Source organism: Astatotilapia calliptera, chromosome 16, assembly GCF_964374335.1.
Source record: "Astatotilapia calliptera chromosome 16, fAstCal68.1, whole genome shotgun sequence".
Taxonomy (NCBI): domain Eukaryota; kingdom Metazoa; phylum Chordata; class Actinopteri; order Cichliformes; family Cichlidae; genus Astatotilapia; species Astatotilapia calliptera.
Genome location: NC_137437.1, coordinates 28,768,929 through 28,785,676, shown reverse-complemented (window position 1 = coordinate 28,785,676; position 16,748 = coordinate 28,768,929). Strand labels below are relative to the sequence as shown.

General features: G+C 40.6%; 1 long non-coding RNA gene across 1 annotated transcript; it reads left to right on the top strand.

The window, feature by feature from the left end:
* Positions 1–7,814: 7,814 nt before the first annotated feature.
* On the top strand, positions 7,815–16,153 carry LOC113008271 (uncharacterized). Its single transcript, XR_013902399.1, has 3 exons — positions 7,815–8,114; positions 8,951–9,009; positions 15,995–16,153. It is a non-coding gene; the product is annotated as an uncharacterized LOC113008271 (long non-coding RNA).
* The last annotated feature ends 595 nt before the right edge of the window (positions 16,154–16,748 follow it).

Genomic DNA, 16,748 nt, shown 5'->3' with positions numbered 1-16,748 from the left:
GTCACATCAAACATTAATTTCTTCACACAATGGCAAGAAGTAGTCTCTGTACTGTTGGTTAGTTTTACTTCAGTGAGCAGAATAAATGATAATGATGGATTCTGGTCTTGTATAGGAGGTGTCCTACTGCTTATATTTACAGGGCAGCTTACACTGATAACGACTATTTAGTGGGTGACTTTTTGATACCACTGATGATGCTTTTTTAACTTCGACTTAACCCTTTTTTCTAAATATTCCTGTTCCTGTAGCAGGCCTTATCTGTTATTGGGAGTCAGTGCAAACTTTTAGGAAGGTTGCCAAGACTGTCAGATTAAAGTCAGAGATGCTGCCTAATACTACTAAAGTAGCTCTAGTATTGCATCTTATTTCTGCTGCATCCAATCTAGTTGACCCTTACCTACACAGCCTGAGGTTCTGCTTGGCCTCCCCTGCTGTGAAGCAGGTTCGGTGTGGATGTTTTTTTAGCTGGAAATTAAAAAAAAGAATATAAATGCAGTGGCGTGTCCTGAGGTTCACTGGGAAGGATAGTGCCAGACACAGGACAAAAGTCCCAAACTGGGCATGACATGGATTTCAGAAAGTACTACCTCAGGCAGATGTGATGAGGTGAGGTGAGATAGCTGTAATCAACTTGAATCAGCTTCACCAGTCAAAGCCAAACATGACCTGAAGAATCTGTACATGTCGTCCATTTTAGTTTGTCCACAGTTATAACCACCTCAGCTGTTCCTTGGGGTTCGTGGCTCGTATTGGTTCATCGCTGATGATCACTTTGATGTCTCAGGATTAAAAAACTATTTGGGTCCTAAGCAAAGCCTAACTGTAGTGTTGCTGGTTAACACTGGCAGTCCCAGGCTTCTACCTTTCTACCTTTAAAACCCGCCACCAGCCAAATGGCTGGTAGGCTTTTAGCTAAGCTTTAGCTTCAGGCAAGTGGAAGCTAAATTGGCTAGTCATTCATATGTAAATTGGGTTGTTACCTGGGAATTCTGGAGGGAGGGGAGTGGGGGTGTGTGGATGAGGGGGTGGGGGAGCTGCTAAAAGCGGTGAGCTTCCTTTTGTTTCATCTTGATGCATTCTCAATCATCCAGGGAAACAAATCTCCAAAAGTCACCAACTTGGAGTGTTTCAGTTTGCCATCTTAGGGAGAAATCAACACACATGGGTGTATGTCCTTTGTTGCTGAGATTTATTGATAAAAACAGTACAAAAAATCAACCATTTGTACACATTTTTACAAATAATTATAAAAAGTGAGTGAGTACATTTCAACATTTTCAGCAATCACTCACAATCCTGGCACTGCCATGGTATCTGTAGTCTGCATTTACCACATGTGTATCTGTTGCAGTGAACACATCGCACAGTGGCATGATTGTTCTTGCAATTGTGTTTGACCTGACACATGGCTCTTTTTCCAGGGCTCGGTGTGGAGGGTTGTGTCAAAGGCAACTGTTCTTTTCTTGCCTTCTTCGCAGCTACATGAGAGTGAGCTAACTCCCTTGCAAGCTCCACCAGGAAGTCCACCCGTCTTTCCTTCGTCCCGGAGCATGCTTGATACAGCACATGTGCATTCAGTGCTGCCATGTCAATCATGTTATAAAACACGGCAACTGGCCAGCGCCGTGTTCCTCTGCGGACAGTGTACTCCCGAACCATCTGGTCCATCTGGACCATCTGGGTTTTGTGCCTCGCCCCGCGCTGAAACACAAAAACGTGCTCCCCAGGATGGAAGCTGGCTCCAGCAGGTTTGTGAGGACCTCAGAGCTCAGCTTCAGGGCCTGCAGGGGGATGTCTGATCACAGCTACAGCTGCAGTTATTATATGATATAGCTGTTTACAACTAACATTTAAACTCTCCATTCCTTCAACCTCTGCTGCCACGCTGACGGCGTATGCGGCCAAACGGAAGAAGACAGTCTATATTCTTAGCAGCATGCACGGCGTGGTTCAGACTGATAACACTACCAAAAGGAAGCCAAACACTGTCACCCTTTACAACAAAACAAAGTGTGGCGTGGATGTGATGGACCAGATGGTTCGGGAGTACACTGTCCGCAGAGGAACACGGCGCTGGCCAGTTGCCGTGTTTTATAACATGATTGACATGGCAGCACTGAATGCACATGTGCTGTATCAAGCATGCTCCGGGACGAAGGAAAGACGGGTGGACTTCCTGGTGGAGCTTGCAAGGGAGTTAGCTCACTCTCATGTAGCTGCGAAGAAGGCAAGAAAAGAACAGTTGCCTTTGACACAACCCTCCACACCGAGCCCTGGAAAAAGAGCCATGTGTCAGGTCAAACACAATTGCAAGAACAATCATGCCACTGTGCGATGTGTTCACTGCAACAGATACACATGTGGTAAATGCAGACTACAGATACCATGGCAGTGCCAGGATTGTGAGTGATTGCTGAAAATGTTGAAATGTACTCACTCACTTTTTATAATTATTTGTAAAAATGTGTACAAATGGTTGATTTTTTGTACTGTTTTTATCAATAAATCTCAGCAACAAAGGACATACACCCATGTGTGTTGATTTCTCCCTAAGATGGCAAACTGAAACACTCCAAGTTGGTGACTTTTGGAGATTTGTTTCCCTGGATGATTGAGAATGCATCAAGATGAAACAAAAGGAAGCTCACCGCTTTTAGCAGCTCCCCCACCCCCTCATCCACACACCCCCACTCCCCTCCCTCCAGAATTCCCAGGTAACAACCCAATTTACATATGAATGACTAGCCAATTTAGCTTCCACTTGCCTGAAGCTAAAGCTTAGCTAAAAGCCTACCAGCCATTTGGCTGCTCTCCGGGTTTTAAAGGTAGAAAAGCCAAATGGCTGGGCTCTGGGCCTTCCTAGTGTTAAAAGGTTGATGTTAAAAGGTGAAAAAACACATAAAAGTTGTTGTCCATCCTTTCTTGACCATAAAAATAGCGATCAACAGGTGACATCATTCTTTATTACTTATTAAGGTCGTTAGCTGTTGTGTGCAATGTAAGACACAGCATGAGCACAAAGTTTAAGATGACAAGATTGATGAAAAAAACAAACATGTTCCTGACCTCAATCGATGATCTATGAACGATTTTATTAATAGCAAAAGCATATATTTTATATTTAGTGTTTTGTTGTTATAATACACTCTGAAAAGGTTAGAAAGAATATGATTAAAATATGAGCTTCATTTGCCTTAGTCAAGTCGCCAAGGAATGTAATAGTGTTTGAAAAATGACCCATGCATTTAAAGGTTAACACAATATTCCTTCAACCAAAACCTCATGAGAACTATTGTTGTTTGAACCTTGCGGGGAATGGATTTCCTTTTTCCAAGGACAAAATTGATGGGCGAGCTATCATCTCCCAATTAAACTAATATGAGCTCACTGCGCACAATTACAGCCACACTGCTTTTTGTTCCATGTGGTTTAAAACTGTCGAGTCCGCCGTCAGAGGTGGGATGAGAGGCTGCTGCTGTTTGTTGTCGGATGCACGGGCAATGAGCACAGACAAGGCCGCACGGCTCGCAACAATAGCCAATCACTGTCAGCTGCGGTGCCAGATATTCATGAGTCTGTGCTCCCCTCCCCACCCTCAAAAGGACGTAAGGCCCTCTGCTGAAAACACAGGCTATCATCAGTCCCTCGCTGTGATTGCACACACATCTTCTCGCTGTGGGATGAACAAACATTAGCCATTTTCTTGTCCTTCGGTTCCCTAGAGCAGCAGCGTCTGCCAGAAGTCGTGTGAGTAGGAAAGAGGTAAGCTGGAAGGAAAGCTACAGATGTGCACCTCTCAGAGCTGCAGCATCTGACTGAAGGTTCACAGAAAGAAACAAAAGAAATAAGGTGAAGCGTGATTCACGATCAAAAGCTGAATCTTTGGAAGAAAGTTTGTCAATTCGCTCTTTTTGTTTATGTGTGTGTGTGTGAGTGAGAGACAGAATATTCAGCCAACGAATCAAGGCCTATTGTGCTCAGAGAGCATCCACCCATTTCTCCAATCCGCAAACAATCAACACAGCACACTCTGCATCAGCGTGATGGAATGGCAGTGAGGCTTGTCGTTGTTCTAGTTTCCTAACGCCTTCCTGCGTCTTGTTTGCCAGTTTTCTCATTATCCGCTGTTCTCTCTATTTGAAGCATTTGTGGAGCAGGTAAATGCAATTTGTCTAACTTGGAGGCTGCAGAGACCGAGAATCGATCTGTGTCTGTGAATGTAATACAGAGAGAGTTGGAAAATACAGGGAAACAAAAGGGCCTTGGGGAGGGAGGGAGGTCAGCCCATGGAAATGTGGTTTAATGGAATGTGCCGAAATTACATTTGATTAGCGGTTTTGCCTGAGAAGGGACTGCAACACATATTTAAGAGAAAAGAAAAGCATATAAACAGACAACAAAAATGTTTGACCTTTAACAGGCGTAATGAGTAACTTATTAAAATTATGACTCTCCACTTATTCATTTAAATGTTGCATGGTTAATGCGGTATCCACTGATTTTAGAATCCATTAATTCTGACCTCTGTGCAGCAGGAAATGCTTGCAGTGAGCATGCATATCTCTGTGTGTGCATGCGTTTGAGTGGATTTTTGTTGTCTGCATGCATGCACAATCTGTTTGTGTTTGTATGCAGCCGAGGAAGGTCTGTCCCGGCCAAGAGAGGGATTTATAAAAGTTGACAATTGCAGGGTTAGAGAAGCTTGCCTTATTGATTTTCATTATCCGGTTTCATCGCTGTCACATGAAATCAACACTAATGGCATCAGGGCTCATCAGCATTGGCTAGGAAGCTCTAGAAGGAGGAAAAACTCTCACAACGAGAAACAGACGCTCAACTCTTGGTATGTGTTTGTGTCAGAGTGAGAGAGAGCAACAAGGACACCAGTGTTTGTGTGCTCTGGCCAGACAATAAGTTTAGTTTAGTTTAGTTTAGTTTATTAAGCTCCCCATTAGCTACAGCAGTCAACCAGTTATTCTTTCTGGGGACCACAAAAACTTGTGACGCTACAATCTAGCCTTCACAGAGACAAATAACATGACAAGAACAAAATAATGACCTGAACACACGCACAAACACACAAAGACGAGACGAGCTCCTCACAACGCAGCCTTAAACCATCAAAAATACCAGCAAACATTTCATTGCTGAATAACTGCAATCTGGTGGTCTTTTCTTAAACTCTAGTTGTGATTGTAAAATGGTTCCAAGTTGGCTCGACACCAGCTAATAGTACTTGTTGAACACCGCCTAAGCATCCTTGTTGCACCACAAGAGTTACAAAAACTTTTTGTAACTTTCTCTGGGTCCTACTTCTTAGCCTACCAAGCTAACTGACTGGGCACTTATCATAATCAGTTACATCACAGGGTTTGTAAATGCTGACACACACCATGTAATGACTGAGATAGAAGTCACATGTACACCAACATAAGCAACTTGAATTGGTTTTTATTTTAAAAAGCAGGTGATAATACCACTAGTCTTTGTGAGTGAGAAAGTTTTCTGGGCATCTGTTCACAACTCTTTCGTAACCAGTGTAGTTGACATTCTGACTAAACAACACCAGCTTCCGTTCAGTTTTAGCCATCTTGCTGCCGTCAGTTTTTGAATGTGTGCTTTTTTTATTTTTTGTTTTCAAGACTTCACTGTGCAAGCTGCCTGCATGGACTGTGGCTAATTAAGGCTAGCTTAAGGGAGCTTTGGCAAAAATGAATGTTACCTGTTTTTTCTTGTTGTGGGATCAAAAATAATTTGTGTGCTTCAAATTATTGTCTGAGAACAGCTTTCAAGATTCAAGACGTTTATTGTCATATACACCACAAAATACAAATGGTCCACCTGAGCAATGAAATTCTTACTTTGCAAGTTCCCTTCACACAACTAAATATACAACTAACTAACTATTAGCATAGAAAATAATAAATGAAGTAAAACCAGTGCTATGTACACAAGGGTAGGATGTACCCTTGGTATTTAAATTTTTAAAGTGCAAGTAGTTATGCATCACTGTCACAATGTTAAGATATTCACAATGTGCAAATATTTAAATTGTTTATATTGTATGAAGTTGTGTTATATTGTAAAAATGTTCAAAATTGCAAAATTACAGGTCAGAAAGACACTGATTGGTGCTTTCTCCATTATGCTTTTAGCTTTGTCTGCTAATGAGCAAAAATCAAACTACACTATCTTCAAAGAGCAGATGCTTAAATTCATGATGTAGTTGATCTATGTAGCTTATCCTTACATTACTTTAATTCGTTTAATATTCTAATAAAGTAGCTGCTTATTGTAAAAGGACAAAAATGATAAGAAACTAACATGATTGCATTTTAGCTAAGATGCTACATTGGCCCAGCGCGATGCAGCACAGTGCAAAACCTGAATGTCTACTAGAGTTTAAAATCAAAAACCCTACTAAAGATTTCATAAAGTAAATTAATTCATTAGCTTTGTTTTTGAAAGTTAGAACTCTAAATGATAAATTGCCGGAACTACCTTAGGATAAAAAGTAGAAACAGCGCTAACAACTGAGACTAGCTAAGATTTGTAGTGTTGTTGATTTGATTTATACAAAAAAAAAAAAAAAACAGCTGGTCAGTAAGCAGCCCAAATTAAATACAATATAATGCGTTAAGAATAATATTGATAAGGGGCTGGTGAGCAGCTTTTGTTACTACTGGACAAAGCCAGCCCGTTCTCACTCCCGAGGCGTAACATGCCGACGTTTTGTCACGTCCCGCGGCGTTCCTGAGGAACGCGAAAGGAGACCTTCGGCATTCTTATGGTACGTGGCGGGTTATGGCTGAAATCCAGTGCAATGGCGCTGCCGCAGTAATAGACGTTCCAGCCCTGTATTCCAGCCCTAAACCTAACCTTATCCCTAGCCCATAACCTTTTTCCTGATCTTAACCAGGACTTTAATGATGTTAAATAGCGTGTTTCTCAGCGATTTAAAGAAAAAGAGCAAACATGTGTAGATTGAGTCCATACGGTTGTCATATTTCCTCACTTTTCCGAGGTCGTCATTTAGGAACGTGGTGGGTAGCCGAAAACGTAATATGTTGACGATTTGGCACCTAGCGTAAAATGTTACGCTTTGGGAGTGAGAACGTGTTGGACAAAGCATAGTTAAGTATGATAAGCACCTTCTTTTCCACACATAAAATCAGATGTATTTATTATGTTTGAAAATGGGGATAATTTAGGAGTAAATTTTTCTTTCTCCTTGGTGTTTAATTTGCTTCACTGAACACCTGTCGCACTGCAGATCTGGAGTTAATTAAATTCAGTTGTAATTAGTCTGCATTAATAATGAAGTGTTAAATTTTAGCTGCCTATCTTCCCTTGTATTTGGGTTAATTAAGTCAGGTATTCTTCCTCGTACACTCAAGCTGAAATTGTTATCAAGCTTCATCATTACCATCAGGCAATATTCTTTTGAGAGCATTAATAACTATTATTCCGTTTCATCATCTCTGAATGACAAAGTTGCACTGTGGCCGGTGTCTCCTTTGTGCACTTCAATTCACCATCATTTTAAGGTCAAACCATTATTTCTTCACCTCTGCCACACTCTTCTATGTTTTAGACAAGCCACTCTTACCAAATCCTACATTTGGCCCTTAAGGTGAACCTCATTGTCGTGTGATTTTTGTCCTTTTTCATCTTTATCTTATTTGCTACATTTGTCCACAGAAAGAAATTGTAGATAAAAGCAACCAGACCTTCACAGGAATGCGACTGAATATTGTGTTTTAGAGGCAGTTTAACAAGAACAAGGACAGATGGAAAAAGCATACTGTTCTGTCCCAAGTAAAAGATTTAAAAAAAAATGGTTCATAATAATTTAGTGATAAAATGTCATATTTCATCTGTGGTAATTTATGTTAAAAAAGAGAGTCATTTAGTTAAAAATATGTTCTATACAGTCAGCATTAGTTTTTCTGTATCTTATTTTGAAGGAGTAATCTGTGTTCGCAATGCATTGTGGGAAGCAGACGCTGCAGTCAGTCGGGAAAAGCATTGTACAGAAAACCTGCCTATCTGTGTTTAAACTTCATCTCCTGTGGCCTGAATCTTTATATACACCATCGAAAGCAATGGCTGTAAGTTTATTACATGTTCTGGTTGTTTTATATGTTTATAAGAGCTGATTTAGAGATCGTTTTGTGAATGTGTTTGTGCCAGGAATTAGCCTTATCCCAGAAGCGGATTTTGCTTAGAGCATGGTCTATTAACATAGCAATGATGCTAGCGATCTAATTTGCATATCAGAGGATTGTTAAAACTATTGTTTATCATTACTTAGCAGCTAAGACTAACTTTGATACATGTTTTCTGTCACTAACTATTTCTTTTGTGCATTTATTTCACAATGTCAAAGAGCTAAAGGATATTTTATTTTCTGGTTTATTTTTTAGTTTCACTCAGCACTTTCATCGAGCTATTCAAGCTACAGTTGTAAAAGATTGTAAGCCGTCGAGAAGACTGTAATAAAGGAGCAAGACGCTCAGTTTCCTGGCTCATGAAAATTGAGTTTGGCTTGCTGTTGACCTGCGTTAACATACACAGTGTATCCAACACGTAGCGATAACAGTACACATACTGTTATTGTTCGTATGCCAAATGTTCATATGTGCACTGAGGTCCCAGATCAGAAACATTGTCCAGTTAGAAAAAAGAAGAGTGGCTTAGATGCTACAAAAGATTTTTTTCTAGAATACTTTGCTTGCAGTCACTGAGTCAGTCAGACTCCTCTTTGTACCAAACCTAAGTCAAGCTGCCATGTTGTTTTTTAGCCCTTCCAACCAACCCATACGTGTTTGGTCTTTTAATTTTGCCTTCATCAACTTTAACTTTTAAAATGCTATGTGAGGCCTGCAGAGTCTGAGATGTAGCTCTTGGGGTTTTTTGGGGTTGTCGTTTGTTTGTTTTTTCGCAGTTTCTCTGAGCATTGCATGGCCTGACCTTGGAGTGAATTTGCTGGCATGTCTACTCCTGGTAAGACTGGCACTTCTCTTGAATGTTTTCCACTTAGTTACATTTTTTACTGTAGCATGATGGACCTCAAATAGTTTGGAAATGGCCTTGTACTTCCTATCGATGCAGTAAGAGTGCAGTTATTTTTTTCAGAGGACTAGATAGAGTCCTGTGAAAACCTGTATTTAAAAAAAAAACTTTTTAATGAAGATACTGTTACTGTCTCAATTCAACTACTTCCCTTAATACATTTTCCTGTAGTAGACTAAAGTTCACAAGTAAGTATACATAAAGTTTACCTGTGAGTTTAAAACTTGCAGCAAAATTATACTTATGTCCCAACTAGTTGGCAAGTGATTGTAGGAGATTGCTGGCAGTGTGAAATGTATTAATAAAACTTAATTTTGGGATGCTTAGAAAGCAGTGACCTGTGACCTTAGTCACCGTTCAGACATCTTAAAAATGTCTGAAAAATGAGTCTAGTCTATCATGACATTTTCATATTCATATAAATGTTCATAATATCTGTAAAACTTAAGAGATTTATTTGGTGCTAACACACTGAACTGTGGAAAGGAAAGAAAGATTAGGAATCAACAACAACAACAAATGATCAAAGATAAGTGGGAATGAACTAGGAAAAGAATCATGAAGGCTTCCTGCTGATATACAGCATCAGAAATAAAAAGGCCTTGTTTTTCCGTGTTCACGCTAAATAAAAGTCCACTCTGTGAGAATTGATGGTGTTAGACAGCTGATAAAACCAGATTGTGTTTGCAGTTGTGCTGGCAGTGCACGCAGATATCATATATCATCCCCAGTATAAGATCCCCCGTGTTTGACCCTGTGGCATTAACCAAGATGTCCTCCTGGTGTTTAAATGTGGACGTGTTCATCAGACAAGAATGTCTCTACTCCCCTTTCCCCCCACCTGTGTGTGAGGCTTGTTAAAACTTTATGGACATATGAAAGGTCTGGCCTGTCTTTCATATGACACGGATAGCTCAGTAAAGGTGCGAGAAGGTCAGCTAAATGTGCAGCGTGGTGTTATATTGAAGCGGGTCAGAACATGTAAGCGAACGGAGTTTCATTCCTTCCTGCCAGACGGAGTGTGTGCCCAGTTTGAAACTTCGATATCAAGCCTGGTGGATATTTCGTTAGGCAATAACCCACCCATACGTCAGTGTGTAAAAAAAAAAAAAAAAAGTAGAGTGTGAATGTCACTTTACTTTTTTTAATGTCAGATTATATAATCTTAGCCTTTATACTTTGCCCTGGTTTTTAATTACTGGATATATTAGTTTATGATTTTATGGATGCCCCGAAGCACGAGTGAACATGTAATTTGCAGTGTGTACAGTATGTGTTCAATTAACCAGCTCTGATCTGATGGTGTAATTCATCTTTTAATTCATTTATATTTCCCCAGTTAAAACACTCAGTGTTTCCCTAGATAGTGTTTTTAATGCAGTGCATACTACACTGCAAATTAAATGCACAGAAATATCCACAAACCTGAAAAGCTCTACTCTTTATATAATTACATTTAAATGTGTTTTAATCTCACCCTTAACCACCGTCTTTTCCTGTAAGCTAGCAAACAATAGTCTCATTTGAGCAACTCCTGGTGCTGATATATGAAGTTAAACCCTACAGTTTCTAACATGCACTTGAAGCTCCAGCAGTGAGTCAGTCCCAGGAGTCTCCCATGTTAACATGCCCAATTTTATAGCAGAAATAAACATGGTTACTTGAACCCCCCCCCCCCCCCCCCCCCAAACTGTTTTGGTCTAACACTTTCCTCCTTCCTAACAACTGTATTAAAAAAAACGTTACCTGTTTAAGCGCTAATATGATTTAAAGTTTGCATTTTTAGACATGCAGCTTCTTTCACTGACAGGTGGATGGTGACACAGGTGGCTGTGGCTACTGGCACATGTACAGTCCAAACAGTCATGAAGGTCAAAGGTTTTTTTTTCCTTTTTGGTTGTATAAAGGAGTTGAACTTTATCAAAACTTGTCCTAATTTTGTTTCTGAGAAAAAAAGTACATTGTTTAGATCATTTATATTGCCAAAAATATTCACTAGTCACCTTCATAAGAAGACAGAGTGACATCCATCCCTAATCTGTTGGGTTTAATATGACCTCTTTCTGTTCCAACATGAAAGTGCACCAATGCACAAACTGTTCCTGCAAAGTTGGGAGCACCAAATTGCCCAAAATGTCTTAGCTCCAGTGAAACTAAGACGTTTCACTGGAACTACAGGCGCTGTGGAGAGCATCCTCACACAGAGCATGACATCGTGGTTTGGGAACAGCTGTGTGAAGGACCAAAAAGCTCTCCAGAGAGTGATCCGTACAGCAGAACGCTGCTGCAGGATTGCTCTCCCCCTGCTTCAGGACACCTACACCAGGAGATGCCAGACTAGAGCAGCGCAGATACTGAAGGACCCGTCCCATCCTGGCAACAAACTGTTCCAACTTCTGCAATCTGGTAGAAGGTTCCGCATCATCCGGGCAAGGACAGAGAGACTCAAGAGGAGCTTCCGCAAGCCATCTGGGCCCTAAACACACACACCCGCCCTCTTACATCATCTATAATTGACTGAGACAGGACTCTTCCAAACACTCTAAACCAAGGCACAATGTACATTCCAAATTCCTTTAATTTTAAATATGTTTATATTGTCTATCCTGTAAAATAGTCAGATGTCTATTCATATTAATGTACAGAATTCACCTGCCTCCTGCTACTACTGCACATTCACCCAATATAAATAAAGAAAATGTTCTTCCTCTGTTCTCCCCCCCCCCCATTTTTGCACATGTCGAGGAGCGTGTCAGGCTACATTTCACTGTGTGTTATACTTGTATAACTATGCATGTGACAAATAAAGAACCTTGAACGGAACTTTTAATGATTCAGCATAAGGGTGCAACTCTTAAAAAACATCCAAAAAATCCCACTGTTTTTGGCACAGTAGTCAGACAAGTACTGTTCTTCTGGCAAAGATCAAACTCAGACTTGTCCATCCGACTGCCAGACGAAGCAATGTGATTCATCACTCCAAAAAACTTGTTTTTGCTGCTGTGAAGTCCAGTGGTGGTGTGCTTTACACCACTGCATCTGGTGTTTTGCATTGCACTTGGTGATGTAAGGCTTGGATGCAGCTGTTTGGTCATGGAAACCAATTCCACTATGCTCTTGACCCAGAGCTTCTGAACCAATCCAAAAGCCACATGATGTTTGGAAGTCTATAGCGACTTACTCTGGGGGTACTATGCTCCTCAGCAATAGTGCCTCTGTGATTTTCCCTCCTACCTACCTCATTGTGTCTGATTTGCTGTTGTTTCCAGTTGCTTCCACTTTGCTATAAGAACACTAGCAGTTCACAGTGGAATAGTTAGGAATGAGGAAATTTCACAAGTAGACTTGATGCACAGGTGGCATCACAGTACCATGCTAGAATTCACTGACCTCCTGAGAGCGACTCATTCTTTGACAAATGTTTGTAGAAGCAGTGTGCATGCATAGGTGCTTAATTTTATATACCTATGACCACACAAGTCATTGGAACGACTGGACTCAGTGATTTGGATGGGTGAGTCAATGTGTTTGGCAGAAACTCTCTGTATATTTTTTAAGGAACTGTCAGTTTTTCTGAAAATATTTTGGCAGACCAATAACATTTAATTTCACTGGTGTTCTCACTTTTATCTTAAATAATCAGGCTGTACCTAGGCATTATTTTCTTCCTCATAACAAACTTCACACAACAGACAACATTAATTTCCCCTACCCGACTTGAAGCTCAAAGCCTGTTGGGTCCTGTAAATTTTTATTGTCCTAAGTCACCAGCACAGGCATCCTCATTAACTGTTTTCAGCCGCATAAAAAAAACACATTTTGATTTATTGCATCAGGACGCTTCACATGGACCTGAATCAAGATAAACTGCATTGCTTACACGTCATCGAATGAAAGAAACCAGAGCTTAGCTTCACTGGCAAGCAAATTAAAGTTTAATTGACATAATTAATTTTAATCAGTTTATCATTTCAGTCATTTGTCACTTTCATCTCTTTGTGCGACTTCAGATTTTTCCTGACTTTGGAATAAGGTCAAAAATGTCAGACGAGTTTTAGGGAGATTTCTTTGAGTAGTTGTACCTAAATGTATGCGTCAACCAAGGAAAAAAACAAAACACTCACTCCTTCTCGAATCACTTCTCTCTACAGGAGGCTCATGATGCTTCAATAAAGCCAAAAACTAAACATGTTGTACTTGTGGCCAAGTTCTTTATAATTGTTGCTGGAGTTTTGACCTCGCCAGTGCTGAAAATGCTGAAAACTGTATGTTGTCTAATGTTTACCACCTTTTAGTACAATTTAAATGCTCCAAAATGCACTAGCAGCACAAACATGGTCCAGTTAGCTGAGGTGAAGACTAGAAGACATCTAGCAGCTACAGCCATCTGTGCCACCATCCAAGTGTCAGTCAAAGAGGCTGCAACCCTAACTATAGACCTTAACATCATTCTAAAAAAGTTAAACTTTCACTCCCATACAGTTGTTATGCAGGGGAAATCAGTCTTTTTGTATCAAGCTGTAAACATGTTTAATTCGGCTTTAAAGTTGGACATTTTAAAATGGGAGCCTATGGTGAATGATTTACTGTTGGAGCCTCTAGTGGACGTTAGAGGGATGGCAGTTTTTCATGCTTCTGATACTTTTTCAGCCTCAGGAACAGCCATTTAGTTAGAACAATAACATTGACGAGGAGGAGTTTCTACATTCTTACCCATCGTGCACCCTTTCATAAAATCTCTAAGTATGAACAGAGGATGTCAAACTGCAAGCGGGTTCATGACCTGGCCAAGATATCAGCCCAGCCCTGCCCTGCCAGGACGCCATCGCCTCCACCCCTGCTGTGTCCTCTTGGCCTGCGCCGAGGCTTGGAGGCCAGCCGGTGCAGAGGGGTCCAGGTGTTGTGAGTTAGAGAGCGTCACTTCAATAACATCAGTGCAATCAGAACCTTACACGGCTCACACAGCGGGGCCGCCTCCTCTGCCGAGAGGTGTGAACAGCCGGTCACAAATTAGTCGCTCTGCACGCCTCATCCATCATCCCTTTCGTGCGTTTGTACATTCTCTGTCTCCTTCCTTCCGGCCTGCGCAATCATTCTGAATATTGGCTGAATTAACTACACAATAATGGAGAAATACACAATTTAAACCCTTTTTTCCCCCTTTCTTTTCCTATTTTTAAAATGAGTCTTGAGGTCGCAATTACTCGTCTGATTAAAGACAGAAATTACAGCTTCATTAAGTGGCATTTAGAAATGCCTCTTGAATGCATCAATACTTGGGTCAGAGCGCCTATTTGTGGTTTTAATATAACAAACACAACAACTTTGGAGCCATAATACAATCAATCAATAATCAAGATCATGTGGTCATTGATTTGTTGAAGCTGCTGTATCAAAGGCTTTATGTGTGGGTCCTATAGTATGTGCTCCCTGGTGGTTTCTTCTTTGTCCTCATATATACGAATTGTTTGTGCATTTGTGGTCAGCCGTGGTCTGTTTACTTGGACTGTTTATTTGTTCGTGAGTTTTTAACATATATGCTTCTAGCAATGTAGCAGAGCACACCAGAGGCAACCAAAGGATAAATAAACCATGGAGGGAAATGTGCATTTGACCATTTCCTCCCCCCATCTCTCCACAAAGGCTAAGTGCACTCACTCATGGTCGATTTTCAACTCAATAAACTGGATATTTCTGCGATGACACACTGACTGCAGATGCCCCGTGCGGGCAGAAATCTAGCAGTAATGCATTTCATATTGTGCACAAACACAGGGGCGCAGGGATATACATCCAAGCATACACAAGGGCATGTGTTCTCTTTGTGTCTGTTTCCTGTTTAGAAAGGGATATTATGGCTCTTCATGGGAGACAGAGTGTTATGGTGGGAGGGAGGTGGGAGGCTGTGTTATTGTTTTTGTGAAAGTTGTCAGCTACTTAGGGTCATAACTCTCACGTGGCAGCGTGAGATGATAGACATTAAGATAGTGTGCCACTTGTGAAAATTTAACATCTCATTTAATCAGAAATGAACCAGAGTGAAAGACAAGGTCACATGTTTGTTCTTTATTCATCTTGTGTTTGGTGATTTTTAGAAGAATTCACAGAGTAAATTATAAAATAATCTAATTACTCTTTACTGCATTTATTTATTGAATTTTATTGTCTGCGTATGTAAGATGCATGGAGCTTCCAGGTCAGAAAAAGTGAAGGGACTTTAACCTGATTTCTTTCTAATGACCAGCAGGAGAAACAGGAAGTACACTGGCTGCAGAGAGGCCACTCCATCTGTGACCGCAACAAACACTTTCGCGATGAGTTTATGGTCTCAGTCACTAGTTTTAAGTTGTATAAAACATGATGTGACATTCAAGAGTATGAGCTCGGTCCACATTGCAAGCAAAAAGACTCGTTCCTAATTAGCACTGGACTCCATCAGGTTGATTCTCCACTGATTCTGTTCGTAACTTTTATGAGCAGAACTTCTTAGCCAGAATAGGAGGGTGACCCACATTCTTGGTGGGTCATGATCATGCCTTCACTGAGGGATATGGTGCCTCTATCTGAAAGCAAAGATTTTGATTTACTGGAATTTACAGATCTTTATTTCTAACCTTACCTGTGAGTAAGACTTGTGGGTGGTAACCCAAAGAATAAGATCAAGGCTACAAAAGGGCTTTGACTGAAAGTTGTCTGAGCTGAAGCTTAAAGATAGGGTGAGGAACTCTGGAGGCATCTGCCTCGTGGATACCTCGTGTGTATCCTAGGTAGCGTTGCAAATGTGGCCAACCCAGAGAAAATTATAAGTGGACTAGTTCTCAAAGCATTCATGCACATGCCAATGAACGCATCACAGAGCAATTTACCCAAGGATTCTTTGATTGGAACATTGAACCATTGACCTTCTGATTTGTAGATGACCTGCTCTAACTTCTAAGCCACAGCCACCTCAAAGCCACAGGAGGTGGAAATGTCTCCAAAATATCCGTCCAACTCCAAGAAGAGCTTTGTCAATCTAGTGGTGACCAAAAAAAGAGAGGCCAAGACACCTCAGCTTGGACCAGGAAATGGTAGTGGATGGATTGATGACTGGATGAATGGATGGATTGATGGTGAGTACCATTACTGCCAAAACGAAAAGTCCAGATACAAGTTACATGCAGTGTCTCAGTTTCTAAGTCAGATGCTTCAAGATGAGGCTAACTATGGTTGTTGTCATGGTTGCTACGTCAGTCTTAGAACATTTCATCATTTTGTGATAAAAAGTTAATGACATCATAGTTTTCCCAACATGTTCTGATCTAGATCATTTATATTTATATCATACTAAAACAGTATTTGCCAAGAAGCACTTTCTTCCTTAGCCTACCTCTGTTGGTTACCAGAAACTGCAGTCATATAAACTGATTACATGATTGTTCCAGGTTTCTTTTTTCCTTTCTTTTTTTACTTTAACTGAAGGTAAAGGGATTCTGTTTGTGGTGATGGCTGCGTAAAAATAACATATGAAACACTATCCTCATAAAACACTGTAGTTCCACTGAAAAATACAATTATTAAGAGTCATAGAATAGTTTCCAGTCTGGGCAAAGTGGCCCCTAGAAAAAATAAAAAACAAAAAAACAAAATCTGCTGAGGGCTCCTACTGACCTCCTTCCTCCCACACTCAT